We start from the raw sequence: 23275 nt of genomic DNA, 5'->3' as shown, positions 1-23275 counted from the left end.
CCTTGCTCTACATCCCTCTTATTCAGGCCTTCCTGCTCCATTATGCAACCCATTTCCACTTCCTCTCCCTTTTCCCCAGCCACTCTCCTTACTTTTTAAACTCTCCATGCCTTCTCCCCTCTCCTGTTCTGCAGCCCCCTTTGCACACAAACCCCATGCTGATATATGCTACCATATCTTTGAGATGAATAGAATCACTAAGAGCAAGCCTGTCAGTTGGCTTATTCAATTAGAGAACATCCTCTGCTGTTTAAATCTGCCATTTTCCTCCGTGTTTCCCCACCCTTCTTTATTCAAATCCCTGCTGTTGTTTAAAAGTGCCATTTTTCTCACTGTCCCTCTCCTCTCACTCCCATGCCTTAGCCACTGGAGTTGTGCAGTCTGCCTTCTCTTTTGTTCCACTACCCAACCCCAATTTAATGCAAATCTGGGATTGTGATGAGGCACTATAAATTCTCTGATGAAGGCTGCGTGACGACAGCCTTATATTTCTATGTCTATAGGAAGACAGGTCTGTATAAAATCTGTCAAACAACTCCATATATAAAAACAAAACAACAGAACATATACAAAATGCATTCAGATCCAATACAGATACGAATTAGGATAAAGACCTCCATTTAGAAAGCAAAATTAACCAAGAGGATGCAGGTCAGAAACCTGCCCAAATAATTTTTCAGGAGGTGGCATATGGATGCGCTGAGGCATGGAAAAGTCCTTTCACACGTTTGTGGCAATCACACTTAGCTGAGAAGTGGAAGAGGTCCTCTCCCCATAAGGCCCTTAGTAGGAACATATGGAAGCAAATGGTCCTTTAACTATTCTCCTCTCCCCCATTTTTTAAATAGTTCTTCGTTTATTTTTTCTTAATACAGAAGACTATCACTCCCAATTTCAGTGCCTCAAACGTAGAAAAGAAAAAGTAAATAGTTTTACAAATACAGAAATCTTATAGCAAAGTTGGATAGCCCTAACATAAAGGAGAACAGTTGTTGGTTGTAACAGAATGCCCTGTTAATTTGACAGCGGCACACATCTTTCTAAATAGATGAGTCTTATTGTAGCCATTTATTCCAGAATGCTGCAGGAGAGATTGTTCATTTGTAGGGATATTTGTCTACATTAGAAACACCCAACAGTCAGCTGAAAATGTTTATTTCTTTTTTTGACCTCTAGCAGTATGGAGATGTTGAGTCAATTTTTGAGTGCAATTTCCCACACCTTTTTAAACCATTTTTTGGAAGTTTAAGCTGCATAGAGTTTTCTAAAACCTGGTTATCAAAGTGGAGCTGCTGTCAACAGAAATCCGATGAGAGTCTCCCCCCCCCCCATGAAAAGATTCAATACACTGGTGTTTCTGTTGCTTGTGCCCACACTAGTTTAGAGATCTCATTAGCGATATAGTCCCAGAAAGTCAGAAACTTTAATACATTCCCGCAACATGTATGTAGAAGAAAGACCGCTACCCCAGATCCCCTCTAATGGAAAGGAGATTTGTGAGTGTGTTTATATTCTGACTCGAGTAAAATACAATTTCTGCATGAGCCAACTGCACAGGCTAACATTTAGTTTCCGGGCCCAATTCAAAGTGCTGGTTTTGACCTATAAAGCCCCAAAAGGCTCAGGATCACAATATCTCAAGGACTGCCTCTCCCCATATGAACCAACCTGGTCTCTGTGATCATCTTCTAAGGCCCTTCTTTGTGTGCCTCTTCCACGAGACGTTGGAGGCTGGCAACATGAGAAGGGGACTTTTCTGTGGTGACTCCCCTCTCGTGCAATGCTCTCCCCAGGAAGGCTCACCTAGTGCCCACATTATATATCTTTAGCCGCCAGGTGAAAACATTTCTCTTTCTATGGCCTTTTAAATGTGTTTATGGTAAGGGGTTTGGGCGACGGAGAATTATTGGCCTGTTTTCGTTTTATTATGTATTTTGTGTTCGCATTTTGTATTTGTATTTTGTGAACAGCCTTGTGACCCTTCATCCAAGGGTGGTATACAAATAATAATAAGGATAATAATAATAGGATGAAAATTTTGGTATTTTTTGGTGAGAATATTTCAGTCTTGTAAGTTTATTGGTTTTTAGGACTAATGTCTATTTCCTTGTCTTTCAGATAAAATTCTGGATGACCCTTATGAGGAATCAATGGGAATATACCGGGCACCAGCATTTATTTTCTGAATTTCTAGAATTTTAATCAGTTGGATAGTGTTTTAGTTTTACAGGCTACTTCTCTGTTGTTGTTGTTGTTGTTTTAAATACACCAATACAATAAAAGTCTTTTTATTTGCACCCAGTGTTTCATTAATGTAAGAAAATAGGTGCCTGAGTTGATAGGCCTCTTCATATAATTTTAACTGTGGGATTTTGGTCCTTTAACTATTCTGATCCCAAAATGTTTTAGGGCTTTAAATGTGGCAACTCGTGCTTTGACCAGTGCCTGCAAACAGATGGGCTGTCACATGCTCGACAAAACCTTCCCAGTCAGTCGCTTATCTGCTATACTTTCTGCATCAGCAGTGATCAAGACCGAAATGATGTCTTTAAACTAATAATTCATGACCCATAAGGACTTAAGAAGATTCCTGCTGGGTCCATTTAGTCCAGCATCGTTTTCCCATCGCTGGCCACCAGATGCTGCCACGGTGCAGGCAAGCAAGGCCTCCGCAGTTGGTCTGCGGGGGCACATTGTCTCTCAACAGGGATGGTCTATTTAGCCATCAGGCCTAATAGCAGCCGATAGATAGATGGATGCACCCTCCCTTTTAAAGACATCAGCCAGCACAGCACTTTTGTGGCAGTGAATGTTATAAATTAATGATAGAATGAGTGAATAAGTACTTTGGTTTGGGTCTCCTGCATCAATTGCCAACCCATTTTGCTGCGTGGCCCCCTGTGGGCTGGCATCAGGGACTGGCATCACTGGGCCCTGCCAAGGTCTACACCCAAACAGGGGGCTGATCACTGGGCCCTCGGAGCCCCCCTTCTTGCTGTCGCCCTCTCTGAGCAGGGCAGCAGGGGACAAGTGTGAGAAGGCGCATCCTTCTCCATCTGTGTCTTGTGCCAGAGGGGAAACACAAATGGGATCAAATCTTTTTTTTTTACTAGTAAGTCACTGTCTTTCAGACCCTGTCAGGTGGCCTCCAGGATGTATGGACAAGATAATGTAGAATTTCTGTGCAAACAAATCTGGACGAATGTTCACTGTTGTATCCACCTCCCCGGAAACAAATGAGAACAAATGCAGAAGAGAGCGGGCGTCGTAAAACCGCCATGCAACCTTTGTGCACGTGAGCCAGGATTAATGCTCAAAACACAGATCCCACGGACTTAAAAAGGGACCGAAGAGTAGGCAAATGTTCAACACAATTTTAAAATCACTTGATTCCAGAACCTGACTACTTTATAGCCCATTCACTAATAGCACAGTATTTCTGGTCTACTTGTGAGTACCCTAGTCTCAGTGTCCTCATTGAGAGCCAGTGTGGTGTAGTGGTTAAGAGACTTGTAATCTGGTGAACCAGGTTCGCATCTCCGCTCCTCCACATGCAGCTGCTGGGTGACCTTGGGCCAGTCACACTTCTTTGAGGTCTCTCAGCCTCACTCACCTCACAGATTGTTTGTTGTGGGCGAGGAAGGGAAAGGAGAATGTGAGCCACTTTGAGACTCCTGAAGGGGAGTGAAAGGTGGGATATCAAATCCTAACTCTTCTTCTTCTTCATTGCAGGACTCAGCAGGGAGAATGGGACCAAGACTAGGGTGATCTGATTCTGCCTGCCATTGTTGGCCTCCCTGCCTTCTGCTCTGCCAACCCCAGTGGGCACCAGCCAGCCAGGTCTTGGTGAGGTCTAGGTCTGTTGAGTGCCTGGACGAGAGACCTCCCACTCAACCATGCCTTCTTTTCAGGATTTACAGTACTCCATTCCATAGCAATGGAGTGTGCAGATTCAGAGTTCTGTCCTTAGGGCTCTTTCCTGCAAAGCTCAGGTTCCCACAATCCTGCTAACGCCTCTGGTGTGTGGATGGTGGTGTTTGGGTCACAAAACAATTGACACCTGGAGAATAAGCTTCCTTAGTACAGTGGTACCTCAGGTTAAGAACTTAATTTGTTCCGGAGGTCTGTTCTTAACCTGAGGTACCTCCTGCTGCCGCTGTGTCACGATTTCTGTTCTTATCCTGAAGCAAAGTTCTTAACCCGAAGCACTATTTCTGGGTTAGCGGAGTCTGTAACCTGAAGCGTATGTAACCCGAGGTACCACTGTATACCATAGATGTGTTTGGGAGGTATGTGCGCTCATTTGACTTAATTTTATTCATTTATTTCACTGAGCAATCTCTACTGCATCTACACACTTGCCTACTCTCACCTTTCACACCCTGTCTCATGTACGTGTGAACTATGGAGTTCCTGAAAACTGAACTGGAGCTGCCTCAAAAAGAAACGGCCAGAGTTCCGCCTGCGCCTTTCACGAACAGCTTAACGTGTAGTAAAACAGCAGCTGAAGCTTTTCACAGCATGGAGATAAACACCCATCACTTGCTAGGAGGGGCAAAGCACGCCTTGCAAGGCTCAACTACAGCAAAGGCTGGTTGCAAACAAATTTGAAATTGGAGGTATATAAATACATATCCCCTCGGGGTCCCTTGCAAGTCCACAATAATTCTATATATGCGACATAATGTGCTCACTGCCGCCCTCGCTTGCTAAGGATCCGCGCTGCTGCTGAGCTGCGCTTGCACGCGCCTCCAAAATGCAAGTGCTATCTTGGGTCAATCCCACGTAAGCGCAGCGAGTGTTTTGGGCAGTCGCTGCCCGCAAATCCCCCCCCCCCCGGCCACCCTCCAAAGTCGAATGGGAAGCGGCTCCTGCCTGCGCGACACTCTTCCGGCTTGCAGAAGCATTTTCCAGCAAAACACACTCAAAGGGGCTCGTTGCTTTGTTTTGATTTTTTAAGGTGCCTTCCGAGACAGAGAGCCGAGCCGAACCGTTACGCGCCGCTCTCTTTTCGCCCAGGCCTGGCAAGTTGGAAGGGTCCCCCATCCCCGGGATCCGCGTCGTTGCGCAAAGCCTGCAAAGCCCTCGGCCAGCCCGCCGAGCTCCGCGGTACGTCGAAGGAACATGCCTTTAGGATCGCGGCGGATCAGCGATTTAAATCCGTGAAGACGGAAGGCGGATGCATGGCGAAAAGCAGCAGCAGCAGCAACTCTCCGTCTCCAAAGAAACGATGAGTTTTTAAGAGATCATCTTGGGGGGGGGGGGAGGCTTCTTTGCAGATGCAAATCGCGTCTCCGGCCAGCAGGAGGAAGGAAGAGGAAGTGCGAGCGGCGGCGAGGAGGCTTCTGTGCGGGATGTGCTGCGCGCGTTGGACTCTGATGATGGGATAGAAAGAGAAAGAGAGAGTCGCCAAGAGAAGCACCCAAACAAGCCGCGGTAAGAGGCCAACTTCCCCGGCGCTGCCCGGCGGAGCCCCCGCCGAGCGCGGCGCCCTCCAGCCTCTGCGGCAGCGCAGCCAACTTCCTCCTCCGCTCCGGGATCCCCGGGCTGCTTGCTGGGCTTCGCGGCTAGGATTGCGGGCAGGAGGGGGAGGCGGGCTGGCAAGACTGCATGCGCTCCTCCGGGGACGGGCGCTTGCCCGGGGGCGCGGGATGCTGCTGCTGCTGCTGCCCTGGACGGGGAGGTGCAGCTGCGGGTTTCTTTTGCGGGGAGGCTGCCGTCCGCTCGGGAGCAAGTCCCGCGGAGTTGCCGGGGGGGGGGGTTGACCCTTCTCCCCGCCGTGGGGACCTGCCGCGCTCTACCTGCGCTGCAGGGGAAATGCGCGCGTGGGAAATGCGGCCCCTTTGCCGGGGGGGGGGCGGGAGGCAGGGGAGCTGATCCTGCAAAGAAGTGCGCTGGGCGAGTGCGGGGTGGGGGCCGCCCGCAGGGAAGACTTCAAGAGGAGAGCTGCGGAGTTGCGCGGGTGCGGTGGCGGCTCCTCTCCCCGGGATGGGTGGTCGCAGGTGGCCTCCCCTTCCTCCTTTCTGGCACGCCTTGGGCGGGGGCGGGCGGCTGCTCCGGAGCTGCCGTTTGTCCCCGGGGAGGGCGATGGAGGCGTCCGCGCAGCAGCCAAACGGGGGGGGGGGGGCGGGAAGGTGTGTGCTGTTTGGGGGGGGGGGATCTGTTTCGTCTGGGCGAGAGACCCGGGCAGCGCCTGGAGACAGGCGCCCGAGGGCGAGGAGGGGGGGGGGAGGAAGGAGGACGCTGCTGCAATTGGGGAGGAAGCGCGCCTCTCTTCCCCCCCCCCCCCGCGTGCTTGCTCGGCAGCCGCTGCCCGCGCGTGGGGCGCTTGCCGGGGTCGGGGGTGGGCGGGCGGGCGCGTTGCCCTAGATAAGCGGCTTCGGGGCTGCTCTCTCGCCGCTCTTCCCCCTTCGCACGAGCTCTTCTTCCTCCTCTCGACCCTTCCACCAGCCGGTCTCCAGGGGCTTTCCCCTTTTCCGCGCTTCTGCACCTGACTTCCCCGGCCCGCACGTGTGAAACGACCCGAGCCTGATGCGGGTCAAGACAAAAACCGCGCTACCAGGCTAGCTAGAAACGGGAGAGGGGGATGGCGCTAAGTTGTGGGGTTAGGAAATAGCTTAGGGACAGACTCTTGTAATATGGCACCCTAAGCGAGGACAAAATTCTGGGGGCCCCCCACTAAATATTTTTTTATTTTGACGCACATTCCTTTTGGTACAGTTGCTTTTTAATTGATCTTCTCAGTAGGTTCCTGCATTCAGTGGGTAGCGTGGGGGGTGCAGGGGGGCCCGGCTGCACCGGGTTAGGGGGCGCAAATCCACGGGTTAGGGGGTGCAAATTACTTGCCTTGCCCCTGGTGCTGACAACCCACGCTACGCCACTGCCTGCATTAAATATTTTAAATATTTTACTTTATTTTGCACCCCCTTGGCTTGGCACCCTGGGGCATAGCTGTCAACTTTTCCCTTTTCTTGCAAGGAATCCTATTTGGAATAAGGGAATTTCCCTTAAAAAAAGGGGAAAGTTGGCAGCTATGCCCTGGGGGGGGGGGGAAGCATGCACTACCTGCACTGCCTTAAACTGATGCTGGCACCTTACCTGCCCCTACAACGTAGGGATATTTTATAAAGCAGACAATTTAGGTAACAGATAGGTAGCCAAAGGCATTTTGATGCCTAAGGGAGATTTGCAAGCGGGTGGATAAGGAGCTGAGGACTTGACCCCCGTTACCTTATTTCTTGTCAACTGAGTCTTGCCCAGGTAAGCCAAGCCCTGTGTATAAACGTTGGTAGTGCTTGATATTTATGCTGCTTACAGGCCAGAATGGCTTCCAAGTGGCTTGCAAGCATGACATCAGTTATAAAATCCATACATGTTTAAAATTAACGCACAAAACAATTTCAGCAAAAAGTTTAAAACACCCAGGTTTAAAATAAACAGTAAAACACACACATATATTGAGAGAGACCTTTTTGCTTGGAAGCAAACCCCGTTGAACCCAGTGGAATTTACAGTGCAACCCTCAATGGGAGCGAGCACCATGCCTTGGATTCCTCTGTATCATTAGTTAAAAGCTTCCCGCTCCATCTTCTGAAAATCTGCTCCTTCAAAAGAGGTCGCCTTTCCCCCCTTGCGGCTTTGTCTGCTTTCAATAGCCTTCCAAAACACTTGCTTGGTGCCAATTTCTGTTTTCTTCAAGGCCCTCCTTTCCTGTCAATGGCCCATCCATTCCCCCCCCCCCCTGCCCCCAAGTATTATTTGAATTTCACTGCTAGCTACTTGGCCCAGGGCCTGCCCTTTGGTACGCTCTAAAGTGTACTCTGCACACCATATAAAAAAATCCCCAGTTTACAATATATATATACTATCTTGATTATGATGGAAAGTTCAATAAGTTCTTGAACTGCATGTGACACCCATCATTCAGGGAATAAAGAGAAATGTCACTTACTCAATCACAACAAAAATTTGCAAATAATAATATAGTTTTATTCTGCTGCAGCTGTATGGAATTGAGTGACTGGGCAGCGAGAGGCAGGTGAAAGGTACCAGCAGGACTTCATGCAAGAGCTGGCATTGAAAACCAAAAATCAGTTGCATTCATCTAGTTGAGTTTGTAGTACCAGCAATTACTTACAATATTTCTGACTAAAAAGCTAAACTTTCATTCCAGGGCGTGACTCCCTCCAAAGAGAGTTTTGATAACCACAGTTTTTTATCAGTTACAGGGTTTTGTGCTATATATTTTAACTTAAGTTGCTTTTGAACTTGTATGGTTTTTTGGTGTGTTTAAAACATCTGAAGTATGCAATTTAAAAGTATAGTCTGGGTAAAGTTAAACACTTCACCCCCCATTTTTTTAGTGGGAGAGATGCAGTGTTTCCCAACCTTGTGCCTCCAGATGTTTTTGGCCTACAACTCCCATCATCCCTGACCACTGGTCTTGCTAGCTAGGGATGATGGGAGTTGTAGGCCAAAAACATCTGGAGGCACAAGGTTGGGAAACACTGGATTAAAGGATATGCTAAACTCATACACTGAACTCAATTACTCTTTGGCTGGATATTGTCCTGTGAGTATATCAGAACTTCACCCACAATTGTAATTATTTTTCTTTATTTATTTTCCACTACTGGGGGGGGGGGGAGAGTCCCAAAACATCACTTGTATTTTCTAGTGCTGTCTACTGAAACCATTTGAATGTCTCTTCTTCCATTTATGTGTTTTTTTGTAATTGGCAAGTTCTGAGTAGGCCATATTGTTGGGGAATGGCCTGTTCAACTAAAATTTAAAAGGACCTTTTAGACTGATTTGTTCATTTTTAAATATTGAATGGACCGAGTCAGCAGTTGCATGGGTGGGCTCTGTAAATGTATAGAGGAATAATTTGGTTTTTCGTCACTTGTTATCTATAAGTATTTTTCTATTTCGACATGTTATATGTGCACACGTCGCTTTATCACCTAGGGCGAATCCATACTAATAATTTGCTGTTTCTTACAAGGATTAAGATATTCTCCTTCCATAGGATAACGATGTCTGACTTTAAGTTGCTACTCATAAATTATTTCATGGCGACTAATTAGGGCAGCGAGATCTTTGAACCTTCCAGGAGCAGCCGGGGCTCCGTGCTGTCAGCATCAAGCAGAATGAAGAGTGAGGTTTGTCACAGGCAGAGAGTTTTCTGCCCCTTCCACTTCCGTGATATCATGCTAAGCAGGAAAAATGTGCTCAGAGTCTCTTTTCAATTCTGTAAAATTCACAGAACGACCTACAGAAAGCAGATATTGTAGAAAGCTTTGTTTCATTTTACTGCCATGGATGTCAACAGCCTCTACAGCCTCTTTATTCCCAGGGATTTCTGTTCAATAAAACTGCCCTGGAGCAAGGGACTTGCGCACTCTCTCGCCTGTGATGCATCCATACCTTCTGGTGGCGCATGTAATGTGCCTCTCTCATCGTAAGGGAGGCATTTCTGGCCTCCTCCTCAGGTTATCAGAGTGCACATTTTCCCCTGGGTGTCTAGTGGGAGAAGGAAACTAACTAGACGGTTGGTTTCTTCTTGAGACAACGGTGCATGTAACAGCACTTCCTCACAGGGCTCTTTCTGTGGCAAACTTCTGTGTGCTTGTGTGGCGCCGCTCCACCCTTCCTTCCGCCTTTTGTTTGCTGAAATCTCTTGGATTGTGCAGTTTGAGCTCTTGCCGTTAGGGCTTCGGCTATTTTCTTTTGCTTTTAGGATGTGATCTCATGCTTTCCATGCCGACAAATGATCCACTGCCCCCCTCCCTTTGCCCTGGCATTCTCAAAGGAATCCATGAGCAACGTTAGGTCTGCATTTGAAGAGCGAAGGCCCTTGCAGCACACTTACCTGAGAGTAGGTCCCATTGAACTTGGTAGGACTTCTTTCAGGGGAGCTGGGTGTAGGATTGCATCGCAGAGGGACATGGTGTTCCAGCACTGCTTTGAAAATCAGGATGTCCTTTGTGTTCGGTGGGCCTTTGAAGTTACTGAATGAGAAAGACGGCTAAAATAAAGGAACATCTGGAGGCCCTGCTGCCTCCCAGCTTTGGGTAATTAAGACCATTCCACCAAGACCTTCTAAAATATCCCTTCACTAATAGGCTGTACATGTTGCTATTCCTTTGATAAAACTTTTCGGAGCAGCCTGCCCAGCTATACTCAAAGCTGGTTTGCGTTTCGCAGTAAATGTATTCCTGAACTTGCTTATGCCAAAGAGTTTGAGGTAGATAACAGCATGTGGAACAAACACGATGGATAGTTTGCGGTCCTCAAAATACTTGCTGGCCATTATAGATGAATGAAAGTTATTGAACATCTTGGGGAGAACCATGTGCTTCGCTGCAGAGATGAATCGTCGTGCTTTGCGAATGTCACCTTACAGGTTGGAACATTGTCTGCATTGGAAATATCTCAACATTTTTGGACCCCAGGCCAGCCTTTCGCTGAAGGGCGTATTTGGCAGCTGACCTTTATGTTTGTTACCATATCTTTGTATGGCGATTGTATTGTTGCTGCAACTCACCGTAGGTCGAGATAGGTCAGGTGGCGAATCATTAATTGCAGTGGTTCTCAAACTTGGATCTCTGGTTGTTGTTCGACTACAACTCCCATCATCCCTGACCACTTGTCCTGCTAGCTAGGGATGATGGGAGTTGTAGTCCAACAACGGCCAGAGACTCAAGTTTGAGAACCTACCCACCACTTGGAGACCAGTGGCCTTTTCAAGATCTTGTGTTGCAAGTACTGTAGAGGTCTATCCTGTTAGCCGATATCTTTCAGTTGCAAATGCCAAGGTTTAACATAGGAACTCTGTGCACTGAGCTAAACGCTCTATCTTGCTATAAAGTCTTTTTAAAAGAATCATCTGGTCTTGTAATTGTTGCATGCCGTGAAAGATTTTGTTTTCAACAGTTTTGCATAAAACTGAAGTAACGATCATTAAACCGTTATTGCCTTTTTGGCATTACCTTCCATTTTAGTTTCTTAAAAACTGTAAAACACTTTTATGCTTCTCCGGTTGTCTTTTTTTTCTTTTCTTTCCCACCTGACCCGTTTATTATGGCCATAACCCTTTTATTAGGACCAGTTCATAGAATCAGCAGAGCCTAAAGTCACATAAAGGAGCAGCCATAACACAGCTTAGCGGGTCTGGAGTTGGTCTGTGCCTGAATGGGAGACGGTCACACAAGGCTGAGGAGCCCCAGCTTGGAGCTGGAGAGGACGTAGACAGTTCTTTTGTAGAGCACCTGTTTTGCATGCAGAAAACCAATTCCTGTCTTTTCCAGTTAAAGAACCAGATAATTTGAAAGACCTCTTCCTGAGACCCTGGAGAATGCCTGTTGGGCTTGGTTGGGGGAAAAAATAGCCGTATGCAGGTATGTGACCATTTCCTATGAGGGTAATTTGGTCTGGGCCATGTTGCACCATGCTTTGAAGACACTCTGAAGCTTTCCGTGACATTGGAGACAAGGCCCCAGTCTGCAGGGAGAACCAGGCCTTATCTATGGTGACCAGTCAAAATCTGTGAATCCCTGAGTTCATTTTCCACAACAAACTTCTTGAATAAAAACAGCCTGCCTTAGAAGGGGCTATGCAAAGCCCTTTTCTGACACAGTTTTCTGCATCCTCGGAGGGTTTCCTGTCTCCATGTAATGGGTGAGCATTCAGACATGCAACCCCTTACTTCAGCATTGAGTGGTGCAGTTCAGGAATAATGAGGATGTAATTTACATAAACCAGCTCCCATCATTGTCTGTTGCCTTCAGTTGAGAGTGTTTGGAGCAGATTGGCTAATGGCGGCCCACTTTCTCCCAAGGCCTCTTACCAAATTGTTGCAAGTTGCTGCTTTCTTTGAACGTCTCTGTCCTTTGCTCTCGAAACAAGCAATTCCATGTTTCTTTTATTTGGTCCTGGAATCACTTCATTCCTTCCCTTCTGTGACCCTGTTATTGTTTGACGTTGGTTGTTGAGGAGCAAGTTGCTCCTTGTTGTAAACTGGCACGGTTGAAGAAAATTGATAAGTTTGCGTTCTTTTAAGTAGAAAAAAGTATGTCAATTATAAGATAATATTTTCCTAAATCCTGGTTGTCTGACAGCAGGTTACAGGAAATCTCACTTCCACCAGTTCACTTGTAGAATGTTCAGCAAAGGAAGAAAAAGTTCAGTATGAATCGGGAACCATGCCTAGAGGACAAGACATTTTGCATCTTTCAGCCTATTTTTGTTACTTTTTTAATGAGAGCTGATTAATTAATGTTGTGCCTGACCTTTTAAGAGCAAAAATGCAGCACTTCCATTGCAATAGATTTAGATTTGTGTAGCTATAAGAGCATTCCCTGTACGGTGGTGCCTCGCAAGACAAAATTAATCCGTTCTGCGAGTCTCTTCGTCTTGCGGTTTTTTTCGTCTTGCGAAGCACGGCTATTAGCGGCTTAGCGGCTATTAGCGGCTTTTTAAAAAAAGGAAACAAACTCGCAAGACGTTTCGTCTTGCGAAGCAAGCCCATAGGGAAAATCGTCTAGCGAAGCGACGCAAAAACCGAAAAACCCTTTCGTCTTGCGCGTTTTTCGTTTTGCGAGGCATTCATCTTGCGGGGCACCACTGTACTGAATATGCTTTTAAAAAAGAAGACGGATTTGTGGCAAAAAGGGAAACGTTATGTGTGTGCTATTAAAGTACTAAAGATTTCTGTTTAGTTTCCCCTTTACTTTCTGCTTCTGGAAGTCTCCTGCCCGCCCCCCCCCCCCCCCGCCTTCCTGCCCATTTTAAGTCAGCTGAGCAATAAACTTTTAAGACCTGGAATATTGGTAGGAATCAAATGCAATATAATACTATGTATTGCACCGCTTGAGGATACCAACTCTGTTCATATCACAACCCTGGGTTTAAAAGGCAAGCGAATTTACTGCAAAGGCTGTAACTTTATCCTCTATTTAGTTCTCTGTGGTAGCTTGCTACCAGGGTGCCGCTATATTTGTAAAGTCCATTTTGAAAGTGTTAAAAGTGTGATTTATTGATATGCTGGCATCTTTAAAGTTGAACCACTGTGCTTTTGAATAGGAAGTGAAACAGGAAAAGTACTGCGGAAGCAGTTTCCAAATATTTTGTTCTGGTTTCTATTAATAAAATTTATTTTCTGCCTGTTTGCTAGTTTGAGACACAATTTCTACTCCTTTTTTCATTTTTATGCTGTAAACCTCCCTGGGATCAATGAATAATGGGTGGTGTAAAAATTTAATGTAGCTTGTTGAAAAACCTTCCTTTTAAAAGTTCACCACAATCCAGAACTGGATATTTAACTTCTGTTTGAGATGCCTTCATGTCTCCTACCACATTCTTTCAAATGTGAACTCAATGTGTTACTTCTGAGTAGATATTCATACCTGTAAAAAGAGAATTTTTTTTGTTTCAGTCAGGGGTGGTGAACCTGTGACTCCAGATATTCTGGAGCAGGGGTCAGCAACCTTTTTCATCCGTGGGCCGGTCCACCGTCCCTCAGACCATGTGGTGGGCTGGACTATATTTTGAAAAAAAAAATGAACGAATTCCTATGCCCCACAAATAACCCAGAGATGCATTTTAAATAAAAGCACACATTCTACTCATGTAAAAACACGCTGATTCCCAGACCATCCACGGGCCGGATTTAGAAGGCGATTGGGCCGCATCTGGCCCCCGGGCCTTAGGTTGTCTACCCATGTTCTGGAGCAGCGGTTCTCAACCTGTGGGTCCCCAGATGTTGTTGGACTACAACTCCCATCATCCCTGAGCTCTGGCTTTGCTAGCTAGGGGTGATGGAAGTTGTAGTCCAACAACATCTGGGGACCCACAGGTTGAAGAAGGCTGTGGAGAGTCTGGTTTCCATCTTCTGTTGTCCTCAGCCAGCCAAGCCAGTGGCTACGGATGATGGACAGCATTAGAAACTTAGCCATAGTATTTCATCACCAAATGGCACCTTAAACTCAGGTTATGGTCACCACAAAAAGGTGCACTTTTGTGATGGAGTTCTATTATTATTAATACTGTATTATTATATTTATTGATTTCATTTCTATACCTCTTTAGATGTTAAAGAACTAATCTTAAAGAAGTTTGCAATGCATTAAAACATGAAATAAAACAAATGACAAAATTTCAGATCCTTCTCTAAGTGACATTTTGCTTTCCTGGCATCCAGAGATCTCCACTTGGTCGGAGTTGGACCTGCGCCAGTTGCAAAATGCACTTGGCGCCTGGCTAATTTCTAACACTGCCTGGGAGTATAGTTCCACTGGCAGCTGGAGAGCTATAGGTTCCCTATCCTTGGTTTAGTGCATTCCTTTCATTAATGCAGCCTTCACTAGTCTGGACACCCTCCAGATAACTTGGGCTGCAGTCCCAGCCAGTGAGTCCTACTTTACAATGTATTGCTCTATAATTTTTATATCACTCTGGGATCCATGGTATTCAGTAAATAGAAGCTAGTTTTGAATCCCAGTTCAGCTGCAGAGCTTAGAATCAAAGCTTGTAAAACACTTTGAAATTATTATTAATACTGCTGCTGGGACTGCTGGGATAGCTCAGTCAGTGGAGCATGAGACTCTTAATCTCAGGGCTGTGGGTTCGAGTCCCACATTGGGCAAAATATTCCTTCATTGCAGGGGGTTGGACTAGATGACCCTCGTGGTCCCTTCCAGTTCTAGGATTTTATTATGATTCTTTTTAAAAGAGGCGTGGGGAGACAATACTTCACACACATCAATTGCCTTCCCCCCTTCCTGCTTACACTCTCCCTCTGCCACACAGGGTAGTAGTAGTAGTAGTAATAATAATAATAATAATTTCACCTGTTGTCCCTCTGCCACACAGTGAGCTGTTCTCCCACAGAAGCTGACCTCTGTAGAAAAAAAACCTCTGGGCTGTGCAGTCGGGGAGGCAAACTCTGCATGTGTACCAGGCACTTAAAACTAATTCCAGCTTCTTTACTGGAAATATGAAAAAAAGAAGGAAAAAAGCCTGGTGGGCACTTAACTAATTTAATGCAAGTAGTTCATTTTGGCATGAATGTGTAGGATGCTGTGTTCTAGCTGTTGCATCATTGCTCGACTATATTTTGTCTCTCGATTGCAATGCGTAGGAGTCCCCCTTGTGTACTCGCAAATAAGACCGGAATTTAAAAATACAATTTTTGTGTGGAGTGAACTGCACAGCCCTTAAAATATGACAAAGCCCCCCGTCCGAAAGCTTTGCCATCTAAATACCGTCAAAAAAACACAGAAGTGGAAGGAGGACAGGAAAAAGATGTATGGAAAGTAAATGAAACATGCACCCTATATGAAGCATGTTGGAAATCACCTTTAAGGCATTTTTTTTTTTATTAAAAAAAGATAAGATAGGATATAAATATTTCAACAGAAATATTTTTTTGGGAAGTGAAAATAAACTTCGCATCGGAGGAAAACACACAAAAAAATGATAAATTGTGAAGGAATGTTAAATAGACAGTTATACACAGGGCTTCTTTTTCCCCCATCCAGAACTCACCGGACCTCAGCTCTGGCACCTTTCAGGTGGAGAACAAGGGAGAAGTTCATGGTGAGGGCCAACACCTCTTTTTCTAGAAAAGTAGCAGAGGTTATATTGTTGTTGTTTAGTCGTTTAGTCGTGTCCGACTTTTCGTGACCCCATGGACCAGAGCACGCCAGGCACTCCTGTCTTCCACTGCCTCCCACAGTTTGGTCAAACTCATGCTGGTAGCTTCAAGAACACTGTCCAACCATCTCGTCCTCTGTCGCCCCCTTCTCCTTGTGCCCCCCATCTTTCCCAACATCAGGGTCTTTTCCAGGGAGTCTTCTCTTCTCATGAGGTGGCCAAAGTATTGGAGCCTCAGCTTCACGATTTGTCCTTCCAGTGAGCACTCAGGGCTGATTTCCTTCAGAATGGAGAGGTTTGATCTTCTTGCAGTCCATGGGACTCTCAAGAGACTCCTCCAGCACCATAATTCAGAAGCATCAGTTCTTCGGCGATCAGCCTTCTTTATGGTCCAGCTCTCACTTCCATACATCACTACTGGGAAAACCATAGCTTTTACTATACAGACCTTTGTTGGCAAGGTGATGTCCCCACTTTTGAAGATGCTGTCTAGGTTTAATAATCTAACACAATTGCATACCTATAGGATAATCCTGAATCTCATTCAAGGTGGCTTTGCAAAATACCTCCCTGATGATACACCAGGTCCAGCTCTCGCTTCCATACATCACTGCTGGGAAAACAGGTTATATAGTTCTTGACTATAAGTGAGCTGTGCGAGATCCCAGGGATTCCAGGCACTTACCCAGAGTTCGTTTTTTCGTTTTGGAAAGGAGACACAGGTAGCTTTAGGATATATTGTTTATTTACACATCTATACCACCTGAGCCTACCAGGAGGTCCTGCTTCTCCCATAGCCACAGCCTCCGATTCCAGCCGAAATCAAGGCAGGCTTCCTCTCTCTGCGTTTCAGAGATTTTGCATCCAGCGTATAGCACACATCACTCTCAACTCTGCCTTTTTGTCTTTATGTCTAGCAGACAGTTGAGGGAAAAAAGCCCACCCATTTGCTCTCTGGCACAGAGCCACTTCCTTTGTTCCCTAAGCGACCCTTACTTAGTGGGCCATTAGCTATTCCAGCAATTCATTCCATGCGGGATCCAGGAATTAGATAGTGGGGCTCAGGCATACAGCCCACCCACTCCTCAAACGCATAAGTTATTTAGTTAATGCACAGGTGTCTAATATATTTTGAAATAAGCTGCTGCCTTTAGAGCAGTCCATGTTAGAAATGTTGATTTTATGTACCTGCTTCTCCCTTGTGTGGATGGAGGCAGCATGAGCTGAAAGGCGCATCGCTCTGAGCACTGTCGCATACATGCGTCGCATTCTCATGGCGTCCTTTCACTCTTGTTACCAAGAACGGACGACTTGTGCGTCCCTTTTCATAGCAACAGCCATGATTTCAGATGGCAACTGAAGCCTAATAAAAGCTTAACTGCTGAAACAGTTCATCCCAAAAGGCCTCCTATTTTTTTTAACGAGCTCGCAGCCCCAAATATAAAACCGTTTAGCCTCATTATTCTAAAGATGGGATTTAGCATAGACCCAGATAGCCAGTGTGTGAGTTGGGCCTGGGATAAGGCAACGCGATCCTCATCCCCTGTTAGTACATAAACCACACAGAGGGTATTTTGTTCTGTTTTGTTTGGAGTTAAGCGGTATGTAAACATTATTAAATAAATGAATACATAACTCACTTGGTTTTACATATCTCACTACCACACAGTGGCATTTATTCCTAAGTTTTCTTGCTGCAAGAGAAAGCCCATACTGCCTTTACCCTATGTATGAGGCAGGTAATTAAATCCACTAATTGCATGTTTAAGCACACTCTCCTGTAAATCATTGAAGGCTTGCAGTGTCTTGACTCCATCTTGTACCCAGCTGGACCCAGGAGAGTGAAGTCTAATAGGTGATCTTTCAATGGATCTTGGATCTCTGCTATCCCTGATTGGTGCTCGCATACAGAAGCATTGTTTTCCAGTTTTGATTTTTGATCTAATGTGCAAAGGCCACTTGTAACAAATGTGCCAAAAGCGTTAACAAAGATTAAAATGCAAAAGGCCTAATTGAAGCAATCCCTTACGGTTACGTAATGTGGGCAGCAGTCAGAATTAAGCATGAAGTCCCTCAGTCTTGGTGCGCTTAACTTTGTTGGGTTGCCTAGAACTTAAACTAATAGGAAATGGCATTCCTCCCCCCAACCCCCAACCCCCGGTTTTGCCCTCTGTTTACTCACACATCTGTCATTATTCCTCTTGTCCCTCCCTTCATCTTGGCTTGTTCTGATTCTGAGTATTCCTCAGCCATAACCATGTGCTATTTGCAAAAAACCATGTAGAAGAATAGGTGGGCATACTTCAAGCTTGTGGGATTTAGCACTTGCTCCAAGTGCAAAATAGTGGCTTGGTGTGGGTTTAACTTACAGTTTAAGGAGTGTGGCGCCTCTGAGTGATCTCTGCCCAGGAATTTGTTCCCAGTACAGTGGTACCTCGCAAGACGAAATTAATTTGTTCTGCAAGATTTTTCGTCTTGCGAAGCACGGATTCGCATAGGAATGCATTGAAAATCAATTAATGCATTCCTGTGGTCAAAAAAAGTTTAAAAATCACCAAAGTGTACAGTACTGTACATACATTTTCTAAGACTCTGGGGGACAACTCGAAGAAGGTTCCTCTTCCACTCTTTGCTTCTTGCTGAAGAACCTGTCCACGGTCTGCTGCTTCATCCGCCTTTTCAGCACCTCCCTGAAAGATGACATGACCCTTGTATCAAAAGTGTTCGCAAGGTCATGTGTCAGGTCCTTGTCAAGGTGGTGCCGCTGTGCAAAAGCCTGCACACCTTTCCACTTCTGGCAAATGTCCCTCAGTTCTTTGGAGGACAGCCGCTGTGGAACGTAGACCTCCGTCGTCACAACCTCCAGGAACTCTGCTGCAAAGTCTTCAGCCGCAGGAACATCAGAACTGGCAGCCTCTTCACGCAATGCACCCTGGGTATTAACGGTTTTAAGAAAAAGGAAACAAACTTGCAAGACTTTTTCGTCTTTCGAAGCAAGCCCATAGGGAAATTTGTCTCAAAAAACGAAAAACTCTTTCGTCTTGCGAGTTTTTCGTCTTACGAGGCATTCGTCTTGCGAGGTACCACTGTATCAGTCCTCTGTGGCGCAGTGGGACAGTGCATCTGGCAGTTAACCAGAAGGTTGGTGGTTCAAGCTCATCCGGGGACAGCTGTGGGCAGGATTCCTGCATTGCAAGGGTTTGGACTAGATGATCCTCTGGGGCCTTTCCAACTCTACAGTTCTCTGTGTCAATGCAGTAAAATGCATTTATGGGTCCTCTCAACTTTTCTTTGTGTAAGCAGCCTAGTTGTTGGGTTGGGGGCAGTTGCTGTTGTTGCTACACCGTTGGGAGTAAGAACTCTTTGGTGATCAGCCACAGATCTGCCTGTGAACCTGCCAGCAAACCTATACACCTACAGTAAACAGTTGCCCAATGCTTCCTGTTACATAGAGTTCAGCTTTCATTCGCTTTGAATTGTGGCCAACTTTAACCACTTGAGCTGATGGATGGAGCAGAAGAAGGAAGTCAAGGCAGATAAAGTTAGAATTGGGGGGTGGGAGTCTGGAGTGCAACAGGGCTGGCCGGTTGCAGGATGAAGGGGCTACAGGGCATGGAAGGGAAAGTCAAAAACAAACTTGCAAGGGCTGATAGTAGGAAGAGCAGCGACACATTAGCAAAAGCATGGAGCAAGTTGCTACATGATGTGTGAGGTTCTGGCATTTGCTCTGACCATTGATATAAGATGGGTTTTCAGGATACAAACAGGGAAGAAACAACAGGCAGAAATGCCATTTCAGGTTTCTAACACTGCATTTCCTTGTCCCTGGGTACGAAAAGCCAAATTTGCAAAACGTTTACGCCATCAAATCCAAGCTCACATTTGTTTCAAATCTTTAAATAGCAAATAGCACAAATGATAATTAGGAACCTCTCATCTTCCCACCCCTGCAAGGTTAATTATGATATCGGTCTGCAATATTTTGCTGGCACCCGTCTGTCTCGGGAGACAAGGGAGGAGTGCAGCTTTGGGGATGAAGTCAAAATGTAGGCATTGTGAAAACTGAACATCTCCTGCGCTCTTCTGCTTCGTTTGGTGCATGCAGCTTGTTTGGCCGATGATGCTGATTGGTGCATGTCTACTCAGAAGTAAGCCCTGTTGGGTCTGAAGGGATTTACTCCCAGGTAATTTTGTGTTGTATCCACAACAGAAGCCTTCATTTGAGAGAGCTAGTGAGCAAGAAAAAGGAGGGGTGGAGACAAAGCTGTTTTTGAAATACAGTGGTACCTCGGGTTAAATACTTAATTTGTTCTGTTCTTAACTTGAAACTGTTCTTAACCTGAAGCACCACTTTAGCTAATGGGGCCTCCCACTGCTGCCACGCGCTGGAGCACGATTTCTGTTCTCATCCTGAAGCAAAGTTCTTAACCCGAGGTACTATTTCTGGGTTAGCGGAGTCTGTAGCCTGGAGCGTATGTAACCCAAGGTACCACTGTAATTGCAAATTGCCCTCTTGAGGGAATGATGTTCTGTCTGAGGGCTTTGGAAACATTTTCAATCCTATCCATCTATAGAAGAGCTTTCCAAACTTTTCACGTTGGTGACACACTTTTTAGACATGCATCATTTTCTGACGTGGTAACTCAATTCTGCATCATTTTGCTATACAGTTATTCAGTTTTACTAGCAAACCAGAGGTTAAACTAACACCTTTCCAAACCCTGGGAATGCGGGGAGCATTTGTGCGATGCCCCTACACGCTGCAGCAGACACACAAATGTGTCACGACCCAGAGTTTGGAAAGCTCTGATATACAGGGACAGCAAGGAATGTGTTAAAATAATGAATTCACTGTGAAATGAGAACTGTTTCCTCTAGTCCAGGGGTCAGCAAACTTTTTCAGCAGGGGACCGGTCCACTGTCCCTCAGACCTTGTGGGCAGCCGGACTATATTTTGGAAAGAAAAAAAAATGAACGAATTCCTATGCCCCACAAACAACCCAGATATGCATTTTAAATAAAAGGACACATTCTACTCATGTAAAAACATGCTGATTCCCGGACCGTCCACTGGCCAGATTTAGAAGGCGATTGGGCCGGATCCGGCCCCTGGGCCTTAGTTTGCCTACCCATGCTCTAGACCTTCTGGAATGCCTTATATGATATTCTTTTTTGAAAAAATAATCGCTGGGCAGTATTAGTGACCCATATCACCAAGTTGCTTTGAAGATCTGAATATATAGGGCTTTTTTCTGTGGTTGCTCAACAGTACGCAGTACTGGGCCTTTTCTCTCTCCAAATGTTAAAAGGTGCGGCACCTCGTAGTGAGTACCTTTTTAATCCTTAAAAAAAAAAAAAACCCAAAACAGCACTCTGAGTATACAAGTTGAAATGTGCTTTATTCACTTAAGTGACCATATAAAATATTGCTTATAATAATTAAAGAAATCACGGCAAACTTTGTTTCTGTCTTGTTGACCTTGGCTGATACTGACCACCCTTTTCCGTTCTTCTTGCTGTTGAAAGTTTTTCTATCCTGCTTTTCTACAGTCCTACTCAGTCCTATTTGCAAGCCAGGCAAAACTCTGGTCTGGCACCTGGTTCTCCAAACTTGGGTCTCCAGCTGTTTTTGGACTACAACTCCCATCATCCCTGACCACTGGTCCTGCTAGCTAGTTGGTTTTTGAAGCAAAGTGCACATGAGGCTTGTCAAAATTTATACGTATCCTGCAGCTTCCTGAGAAATACTGCTGCTTGGTGCATTTTTCCTCATGCACAGACGACTGCTTCATTGAATAGGAGTTTAGCACGGGGAAGCAAATTGAGTAAGGCCATCTGGTGAAGATGTCACCACTGGTGTCGAACTCAGAACGCAAGGGGCAAACGTGCCAAGAGGAAGGCACGCTTGGCAAATCCACACTGTGATCAACTCCGGCCCGGGAACCAATGTCCCCACTGTGGAAGGATGTGTGGGTCCAGAATTGGCCTCCACAGTCACTTACAGACTCATTGTTAAAACCGTGCTTATGGAAGACAATCTTACTAGGCTACGAGTGATTACCAAAGAAGAAGAAGAAGTACCACAATGTAAAAAAGTGATGAAACACGGGTGGGGTGGGGTGAACCTGCTACATTTTTAAAGCTGCTAATTGCACTGATGCAAAACAGCCCGCCAGCTGTTTTGGGACTACAATTCCCATCATCCCTGACCACTGGTCCTGTTAGCTAGGGATGATGGGAGTTGTAGTCCTAAAACAGCTGGAGGGCCAAGTTTGCTGCGAGAAGTTTGCTGCAAGAAGCCAAGTTCCAGGGAACCAGGCAAAGGGCCTTCTCGGTAGTGGCACCCGTCTTGTGGAATGCCCTTCCACCAGATGTCAAAGAGAAAAACAACTACCAAACTTTTAGAAGACATCTGAAGGCAGCCCTGTTTAGGGAAGCTTTTAATGTTTAATAGGTTATTGTACTTTAGTGTTTTGTTGGAAGCCGCCCAGAGTGGCTGGGGAAACCCAGCCAGATGGGTGGGGTATAAATAATAAATTATTATTATTATTATTATTATTATTATTATTATTGGCCATCACTGTCATGTGTACGTAACCTTCGCATTTGCTTTCAGTTAGAAGGATCTCTTTGGAACTCGGGGTCTTGTCTGGATTTCAAGCCTTCCCTATCGCAGCGAGGACCATTTGTTAGAAGGGTCTGAGAGTTGTCTTATGCACCAGTGAGATTTTGGTCCGCAGGTACATAATGTGGGAAAGTCGTGGTGCCAATTGTGAGCAGTGCATCTCTACGTGCGTTTACTCAGATGCAAGGCCCGTTGTGTCTTGCTTCCAGGTACATGCGCATAGGATTGAGGCGTAAGAGAGGCTCTGCTTTGTGTGTGCAAAAAGTCCCCCAGAATTGGGTCTGAATGCAACAAATGTTCCGTCAGAGCAGGGGTGGGGGGGGGTGGGAGGCAGGATTTTTGGTCCTGAGAGCCACATTCTCACACGGGGAATTTTAAGGGAGGGGCCTGCATGACAGCGATGGGTCAACATTTGGCCCCTGGGTGCAAGATTCCCCACCCCTGAACTGCCGCAGCTGGAATAACGGGAAAAAGTGTTTCAAACAGTCACAGTCTCTCCACCTGACCTGCCCCACAGGGTGCCTGTGAAGATAAAAATGAATAGGCTGCCCTGAGGACTTTGGAGGAAAGGCAGAATAAGAACATGATAAATAGAACTAGGTCGGTCCTCAAATCCGGGACAAGCTGCTCCTGGCTCTTGTGTTTTCTTAACTTTAATTCTGTCCATTCCTTGATGTTTCCAGAAGCAGAAATTTCTTCCTTTGACTCCCCTGTAACTTAACTCATTGCTTATTGTAGTGTCTGTCCAATTCAGCAGAAAATTTGCCCTTCGTCTTGCTTTTAAGTCAAGATAACCTTTTTCTTAGGCATCTAAAAATTTATATTCCTCTTGCTACCATTTCAGGGTGTGTGTGTCTCTCCCCCCCCCCCCCCCGTAACACTTGTAGTAACTTGTACTGAATATAAAAATGGAATGCGGTTTATAATCTAAGGGCATAACTTGACATGGGTTTTGAATTCCAGTGTAATACTTTTCACAGATGAATATTTCTTATG

The 23275-nt window shown here is 45.8% G+C and overlaps 1 protein-coding gene across 2 annotated transcripts in view; it reads left to right on the top strand.

Annotated features, from left to right (window-relative positions):
* The first annotated feature begins 4751 nt into the window (after positions 1-4751).
* Positions 4752-23275, top strand: part of ELMO1 (engulfment and cell motility 1) — a 299706-nt gene continuing 281182 nt past the window's right edge. The window contains exon 1 of one of the 2 annotated variants that reach the window (XM_083706317.1): positions 4752-5436. The gene's annotated coding sequence lies outside the window, so the exon portion shown is untranslated. The remainder of the gene's footprint in view (positions 5437-23275) is intronic. The other variant, XM_083706312.1, reaches the window with a different exon arrangement.

The sequence above is a fragment of the Podarcis gaigeae genome (assembly GCF_964106915.1).
Source record: "Podarcis gaigeae genome assembly, chromosome: 12".
In the NCBI taxonomy this organism is placed as follows: domain Eukaryota; kingdom Metazoa; phylum Chordata; class Lepidosauria; order Squamata; family Lacertidae; genus Podarcis; species Podarcis gaigeae.
This window is presented reverse-complemented; position numbering and strand designations above follow the sequence as displayed.